This window comes from Egretta garzetta, unplaced genomic scaffold (assembly GCF_000687185.1).
Source record: "Egretta garzetta isolate BGI_Z169 unplaced genomic scaffold, ASM68718v1 scaffold186, whole genome shotgun sequence".
In the NCBI taxonomy this organism is placed as follows: Eukaryota; Metazoa; Chordata; class Aves; order Pelecaniformes; family Ardeidae; genus Egretta; species Egretta garzetta.
In genome coordinates this window covers 318,794-327,713 of record NW_009259969.1, presented here as the reverse complement: position 1 = coordinate 327,713, position 8,920 = coordinate 318,794, and positions in this window count along the sequence as shown.

The following is an 8,920-nucleotide window of genomic DNA, read 5'->3' as shown; positions in this document are numbered from 1 at the left end:
TCCTGCTGCTGTTGTCTATAACACAGCAGTAGCAAAGGCCCACAATAACAGTTAAGGTTGAAACGGGGATGAAAATTGCAATTAAAAAACAAACCAAAGCTAGAAAATACTGTGCAGTCCATAATGTCCAACCAGGCAGAAGAATTACACAGGGCAAAAAAGGGGGAAATTTACTCTTTGATTTCCCACTTAATGCCCATTCAGAGTTCTGTCATTAGGTTCTGGAATGAAGGAAACAATCCCGCCTCATATCACTCGACCTCAGTGCTCTGTGTTGGCACTAGTGTTTCCCCCCCAACTATATTTAGCCAACGGGAAAGTGATGCAGGAGTTCCATCTGGTACATCAGAGGATGCTTCTTTGTTGGGATCACATCTGGTTTACGTTCACACTGAATCTTGGAAAGGAGACGTGGAGCCAGGGTACTTGCTTGGCTATTACAAATTCATTACTTATTTCTAGCAATGCACCCTTGAAAGCAAATATTCAGTGCAAAATAGCTGGGCTTTGTGGACACTGAAAGGGAAATAAATGTCTTTTCTTGAGAGAGACTGCGTGTCTGTCATATGTAATGAACGAATTATCAAAAAGGTCTCCCCTTCAAGAGGAGAGGCTGTGTAAGGTACTAGTGTCAATCATTCTTTTTTAGATCTGCCTCTCCACATAAGGCTTTCCCTGATCCTGTCAAACAACTTCCCAGTTTTCAGTCTGATACTAGAAGCACTGGTTCTTGTGTTGGTCATGTATGATCCTTTTTTTTTTTAAAGGCTTGACCTGTTAACATCTATGACAGCCATTTTATCCTCAGGCTTCCTGCAATCTGCTGCAGACTCCTCTTCCTCATGGCTTCTTGCAGAGACTTCACTTTTGTTTGCTCTTGGTTTTTTGGAGTGGAGAGATGGAGTCACTTCTCTTTTTTTCATTGCCAAAAATAGATTTTCAGGATAAAAGTAAGTGGCAGTACTTGTTCTTTATGCATGCAAAGATGACAAGATGAAACATTTTGCCTAGAACTCAAATTGCATTCAAACCATTATCAACAACTACATACGTTTTCTGGGGTCCATCCATTCATGGCATAAAAGACTTTTGAAACTGATCTCAAGCATGGTGCTAGATCAGTCTTGTTCCCACCTCCATGTGTTCATTTCTGGCTTAACATTGCTGAATGCTTTATGTTTCAAGGAAGGAATGCGAACAACGTTGCTCCAGGACAAGACACAACTTCTCTTCTGGGGCTTAGAAACCAGTCCCTGCACTTCCCTGTGTATGGTGTGTCACACAGCCCCTGCATGAAGGGACAGCTGAGACTTGCACCAGGGCAAGCAACAGAAATAAGACCCCAAGACTGGAAGGAACACCTTGTTCTTTACCTTAGCATAGCACTTGATTTTCTTTCTGGTTCTCTGCATCTGCCAAGTGGAGTTTAGAGCTGCAGACAGGGATGGATGCACAGGAAGTAAGTGTTAGCAGCATTGCAGGCCATAGGGTCAGAGGGACAAAGACAGTAGTAAAGCAGGACTTCTAAAGCCCCCGAGCAGATTTGTGGATGTCTGCCCTTTTCAGAGTGGGAGGAATGGAAAAAACAGTGACATTTCAAGGTCAAGATAGCCACAATAATTTTGCCATGCCATTGGCTCTGGCATCTTAGCTAAGACCACTAGAGTAAGTCTTGTCCTTTTACTGGTAGTCTGTCCCTCATCCACCGCAGAACCTCTGAACACCAGCAGAGTCAGTCATCCTTCCCCAGAACATGGAGTCAGCCTTGATTAGATGGACAAATGCCATCTGATCAAGAGCTGTCCACTGTCTCCACCTCCACAGGAGCCAATCTGCTGATCTCCCAACCAGATTCCAGTTATTGGCATAACTTTCATCCTTTCTCTTTCTATGTTAAAATTCTGTCTCTCTCATGTCCAGGAATAAACTGCTGGTTTTGTAGTCCTTGAGTTTCATGCTGGTTAAATGACACCATGGGTGTCATAGAACTGTCGTCCACTTGCTGGAAGCATTGGTCACATAGGCTCAGGGTTACCAGCCTAAGGAGTGTACCTCCTTGAAGGTAAAGTTAGAGTAGGGAAGAAAATTTACTTCATGGAGATAGCTACACTCTTGAATGAATTCTTGTTAATGCTGGATGGTTCATTTAATGCTCTAGCATTTCTCTGAGCTTTGACCCCCTACGATCAATAGGAGCTTGCTCTTATGGGGGATGGCTTGTGCAGCCTTTTCCAGGTTATGCGAAAGACAAGACCCTTTCTGAATAATTTCACTCTTCATGTTTGGACAATGAATTTTCAGTTCTAAGAAATACTTCTGTATTTCTATCTATCTGTCTGTCTGTCTATCTATCTATCTATTTATCTATCTGTATTTGCTGAGAAACCTATAACCAAATGTTTCAATGAGTGTTTTGCTGATTTTATCTGCTTTCCCTCCTTCTTTTCCAGTACAACATTAAAAAAAGCATTTTTTTAGAAAGTCCTGAGAAAAAATCCCTCCAGAAGACATTTAAAGACAGAAAAAGAAACTTTATTTTCTCTTCAAACCCCTATCATTATTTATCTGAAAGTTGCTACCCTCCTCCCCACCACCCCTCCAGAAGCCTCAACCAAATCAAAATTTTTACTCTTGAGTGGCTTCCCCAGGAAACAGAGTTTAATGTGATCATGTTGTTTATGTATCAGCCCGTACAACTTCCAGCTAACAGCTTTGTAACCTGACAGGCAGGAGAGAATGCCTAAAAATATTGTGACTATCATATTTCATCAAAATAAGCATGTGGAGAAAGGAGAGAGACTCTCTTACTCAGGGATCACACCTTTTATTGAACGCTAGAGAATCAATGCAAGGGAGAGCCTTTGGAATAAGCTTTCATTTCTTCCTCTGCTTATGGAACCACTTTGTCTGTAGGTTGTCACTGCTCTCCCTAATTACAGCCCCCTCCCCTGGGCTGTATCACTTTTTCAGCAAGTGTGAAATATTGCCTTGGAACCTATCATCTCACGATAGGTCTGGCCTGGAGGATTGTGCAATTTCTGTGGTCTGCTCCAGTGCAAACAGGAAAAAGAATCCGAGACTCAGTTTTTACAATGTGCAGCTTGCGTGCAGGAAACGGACCAACTCAGCAGCATCTCTGGGACATTTATTGCTCTGCACTCTCGCCAGCAAGGCCCGGGCCATTAGCTCTGCTGGCGGAGGGCTCAGAGCCGTCAGCATTCACAGGGCCTCCGGTGGCCCATCATCCTGATGGAGGTCAGCTGGAAAAGGCCTGGAGAAGTTCTCAGGCAGGAAGATTTCTTCCTCTTCCAGAGAGGTGATGTGAACAAGTGCAATGCTCCCACCTCCCCAACCCCAAAAAGAACTGGGTCCAAGTTATGAGCCCAATCCACTCATTTGTTTTCAACAGCAATCCACAGTCAAGTGGTAATGACACAGCCGGCTGCAGGACAGTTGAGACCATAGGTGAATCCATCTCTACCCAAAGGACCTGCTTTCCTCACCCACCTGCTACATTTTCCACCCAGCTCAGCTGTTCTATGTTACTTTGGTCTTGGCACCTTCTGGGGATGAAGTTTCTTTCTCTGGAATAGAGGCAGAGACTTGGGGCACCGGGTTGAAATCTTCAGCCTTTTTGTTAATTCATCCCATTTATTCTCAAATGGGATGAAGCCTCATCCTGAGTGCAGTTGTGTTTCTACAGTCATTAGTGCTACACCAATCAATCCTACAGCTCACTGGTGAGCAGTTCATGCCAGGTAAAACATACAAGCTCTAAAAAAGTCTTTCTCCCACACTTTTCTTGCTGTCCAACTCCTTGAAGGAATAATTTCTTTTTCTGAATGAATTTCAATCTCCATTGGCTTGTTTTCTTCTCAGTTAACTTTACTCAAAGGAGGAAAGGGCCTAGTCTTTGCTGTATACTGAAGGCAAGGAATTTGCATTCTCTCCTCTAATCTTTCACAGCATGAAGACAGATATGGAGATGTGGCACTGATATTTTGGGATTCCTCCTTCTATCTTTCCAGACTCTAGTGACCCTGTCACTAGGTTGTTGAACTGTTGTCACTCCTTCTGGGTAAGTCACTGTCTCTTCTGTAGACCTCGGTTTCTCTACCTTTTATAAACTGCATTGAGGTTCCTGGGTGAGAAAGAAGACCCAGAGAAGACAACATTAGTAACACCACAAAGGCTACTAGTAGGTATACACTTAAATCCAGGAGATTCTTAACCTTGCCTTGGTTAAGGCAACCTTTGTGATTTGCAGTTTCCACCTATGTGTTCTTTTGACCATTGGGCAGTGCTGGGAGATCCACATGTATTGGGACAGAAAACTGCCTTCTGCATATCTTGAGCATGTAATTAAGTCCTGAGGAGCAGAGTGGGCCACCACACACAGGATAATATTTGTGGAAAGTGAGTGCTCCTATACGCAGCAGCAGATGTGCTCCTGCCTGAAGGCAGGACCTGAGATCCAAGCATCATTACCACAGGACTTTGGGCCACGCAGCAAAACTGCATGTCAGCCAGAGAGGCAGTGAGCTCCCGGGGGGGTTAGGAAGTGAGGAAGTTTGAGGCATGTAGACCCTTTCTTTAAATGGGCACTGGGGGACCTACAGGAAAACATGCAATTGATGGAGGTGTCCAGCTACGGGGTGATCCTTGAAACCCAGGATTATGCAGGAATGAGAGCAATTGCTAGAAAAACAACAAGCTCTGCTGAAGGCCAGTAAAGGGGCAAGGTTTAATGCATGGCTGGCTTGGCTGTGGAGTGCTTTGTATGACTGAGCAAATGTCTTGTCTAAATCACAGTGTTGACTCATGAAATGAACTCAACAGATCTTCCTCGTTTCCCTACTCCCTGCCCCCAGTTTGTGTCCAGATGATCAGAAGCAGCTGAACAGTAGCTGTGCATTCACTAGCACAAGGTATGAAATGCTGCAGCGAAAGCTTACCTGGGGTTTTCCATTGGGATACATGAATATCAAAACTTTCTGTGGAAAAATGTTATTTTAGAGGTAGGGAGAAAATCAGACTGGACTCCAGTTCCTTCAACTCCAGTCCAAATGTGTCCTCCTTTACATGATATCAGTGTGCTTTATTTCTAAATCTGTACAACAAAACAGGAATTCACATTTCCTTATGGTATATTTCTTTATGGTACTTTGCAGATCAGATGCCCATGATCTATCTTAAGGGTGCAGATTTCCTAAAAAACTACATATCCCACAAGGCAAGCAAATGTTGGCACATGATGCCACTCCTATTGGGGTAGTTTAATGGGACATGTAGTCAATCTGGTTACTAGCCCACAGAAGAAAAAACAGACTGGGACAACAACTCCCAGAAGGCAACACACGGCTGAATCATGAAACCAAGTACCGAAATGACCTCAGAGGAAGGGATCCTCTGCAGGCTGTCTCAAGGATGAAGCGGTTCCATTATTTACATTTTAAATGTCAAAACAAGAGGTTTTGACATTTACTACTAATAAAAATTTTTTTGACATTTTCTGCACACTAGAAATTATGGTGGTTTTTTTCTCTTTTTCTTCAACCTCATGTTTTGGAACCTAAAGCAAATTTTAAAATGTCAGATTTTCCCATGGGATGGAGATTCAGAATTTTTTCTCAGCTGTAGTTGTGATCCTTGGAATTACCTCTGATAGCCAAGGGACCTACAGTCCAAACAGTGAAACACTCTGCAGGCTCAGGCAGAGAAGGAGAATTTCCTCACTTTGTTCTGTATTTTGAAACAGTGCTCTTTTTTGATTCCATTCCTCCATTATCTGATACAGTTTTGCAAAGTAGGCAATTCCACCTAATAGCTTTCTTCTTTACTACAGAGCAACCCCTTTGTTACTTAACCCTGCATAAATCATGAGTGTAAATTTCTTAAGGAACAAAAAAGGGCTTAGTGCCCCAATTGGGACCAGCTGATGATATTTCTCCTTCTATAGTTCAGGACGAGGTTGTGTCCATCCCATGGCCATCCCCTGGTTAGCCAACAAAGATTTGAATTCTGAAATTGCCAACATTTTTCCTGGATATCTCACGTCCCACCCCAATAGAAGACCAGAGGTTGACCCCCAGCATCTGCCCTGTCAGCAGAAAGTGCATTACACCTGGGAAAAAATTAAAAGCAGTGAAAATCAGCTGACTATGGCACAGTAACCAAGATATGAAAGACACACATCTTTATCCAGAGAGTCTGCTAGTGTAGTCAGGTGTCAGGTCCCTGTTAAACAACATTTGGATTTGATACTGGAGGCTCAAAGGAGCTTCTATCTAACAAAGCTTTGCGCTTTTCAAGAAGAGGAACGTAGATGGGGGGAGTAGAGCATGTTGTTGAGGCAACTTAATAAAGCGACTATGAACAAAAAGTGAGAAGTATGTTCCCTTGTGCTAGCAAGCCAAAGCACTAAGCTGACTGCCTTTGGACTTGGCAGTGTAAGGAAGCCATGTCTGAGCCTTGTGATCCAGACCTGTGGGGGACCGTTGAAGTTCATTCATGTGCCTTTGCAAACAGGCTGTTCCTCCAAGATGTGCCACCTAAAGGGTTAGTGCACTTCATTATGGGGTTAGCACTGAACATGAAATATCACAGTCCACCCACACCCACAACAAAAAGCTCTTGATCATGAGGATTGGTCTCTCTGATGATGCTGACCAGTGGCAGCTGCTCTAGGATAAATGCAAGAAACCCCATGAACAAAAGCCACGGGTTACAGGGAGGCTTTTGATAGTCAGAAGGGTTTGTATCCTACAGCTGTAGGATGATGTATTTCATTTTTGGTTTAGTATTCACTGTTGCAATCCCAGATGCTGAAGCTCTTACTGAACATGACAAAACTTTGGTTGACAATCATATCACTGTGCCAGTGTTCTGCAGAATATGTATCCTAAATAGATACCCTAAATAAATCTGGCAAAGCGTATATAACCTAAAGAAAAAGTGAGTAAACGTAACACAGGTCTGATAGCATGCCAAAGAGCGAGCAGGGAATCATCAGAAAGGGTGAGCAGAGGCACGAGAGCTGCCACCATCTTCCCTTAGAGAAGAACAGTGGCTGCAAACAAGAATCTGTCGTGATCTTGCTGACTACTTGATAATTTACTGGTGTTGGCTCCAGAGCACATTCCTCACAGGGTGTAAGCAGGAAAGGATGTTGTTGGACTTCAGTAGACTGTCAGAAACTCCTGGAACAGCTTTGCCTAAACAGGCGCATGCAGCATCGTTCATTTGAATTAACCAGTGGGGTGAACTTAAAGCTGGTGCTTAAACTACATTGAACCCTTGGTTAGACTATCTCATTTGGAATTAATATGGCTTCAGCCTGATTTACCTTAATTCACTTTGGGAGTAAAGTTGATGACTTAAATCTTACAAAAAAGTGTCTGTAATATGGTATTTTAATGACCTTAGGGGCAAATGGACTTGTCCAAGTTATTTTGAGTTAAATAATCTGCTTGAAAAAAGCCAGTTCAGATTCCTCTTTTTTTTCTTTAATGTCTCTTTTCAAATAAATCTGTGCAGATAATGGTTTTCTCATCCTGTGACGCTTCCTGAGACTTCAGAATTTTTTCATGTCCCACCACAGGATAAACCCAAATTCTTTTGTAGTGGTTTTGGTTCATTTAGTTGACATTTTTGGGGGTTTTGCTGTCTCTTCTGTTCCTTGCCCTGAACAAACAAACAAAACCTATCTCTCTCTGAAAAAGAGTCAGCTGACTAAAATAGCAAAGAGGACAGCTGGGGAGGGAGCCATTATCCCCATGAAGTCAACACAGGCTTAAGATGATCTTTGAACTTTTTATGATTATGAATGAGGTGGTAAGACCCCAAAACATCATCCTCTTAGTCTGAGACCTGTTCATACTTATTCCAAGATATATATCCTCTGTATTAGCAGCTGTTTTGAGCTGAAAGCATCTATATTTGATCAGAAATTCCATCATCAAGCTGGAAATCCCACCTTTATTGAATGTTTGTGTTTGGTTTACTTTACGGTAGTGCTTTCCTGTAAAAAGATGTGTGGGGGGAAGGTTGGAACAGCAACATTTTCTAATGACAACACTTTTAGTCAACAATCCTGCCTGTCTGCCAGTAACTGTTTCCTGGTCTGTGACCTTTGCATGTTGCTACCGCCTGTCTCAAGGGCTGTGCTTATGCATCTGCTTTTTTCATCCCCTCTTGTTGCACAGCCTAAACAATCCCACTCTCTGGGAGGTTTAGAGATTACCACATCCAAGGGGCTCTACTGTCACACTCTTCAACTGACCTGGACCTAAAGGAAGAATGTAAAAAAAGTCCAAGGAAACCCAAGATAAGGAACTAAGTTATGTTGAGTGAGTCTAGACAAGGTCATCTGAATCCTGAGGCTTGTTTAAGATTGTTAGGCTTAGGACTTGAAGAATCTCATTCCTAAATTGCCACCGATTTCTGCAGGACTGATGCGCCCAAAAGCCTTAGGGGAATTTATTTCTGATAGCAAGGTTATTCCTGTCAAGGCCCATGTAGCCAAAAGAACTTAATGCCAAAGCTTTAGCATGAGTTTTAGGCCATAAATGAAGAGAAGTAATGTGGAGTCCAGTAATCAAATTTATGTTGCTAACTACAGCAATGAAGGAAAAGAACCTGTGAGCATTTTCATTCAAAACTTGAATCTGAGAGTAACAGTAGTAAAAAGAGCATATCCAACAAAATTCATGGCAACTTATGCCAAGTTGCTGATGTAGCCTGGTGAATGAGGTTGTAGAAACTCAGCTTCTCTTCCCAGCATGTGTAAGGAAGCAAAGGTGGAAGCATGCATGTCTAAGAAGCGACTTCTCAATGAAGATGACCAAGGAGAGAAGCTTGCCAAAGCCAATAGCCTGAGGTAAGATGCGAACAGACAGCAGGACAGCTCCCTGGGTCTGTG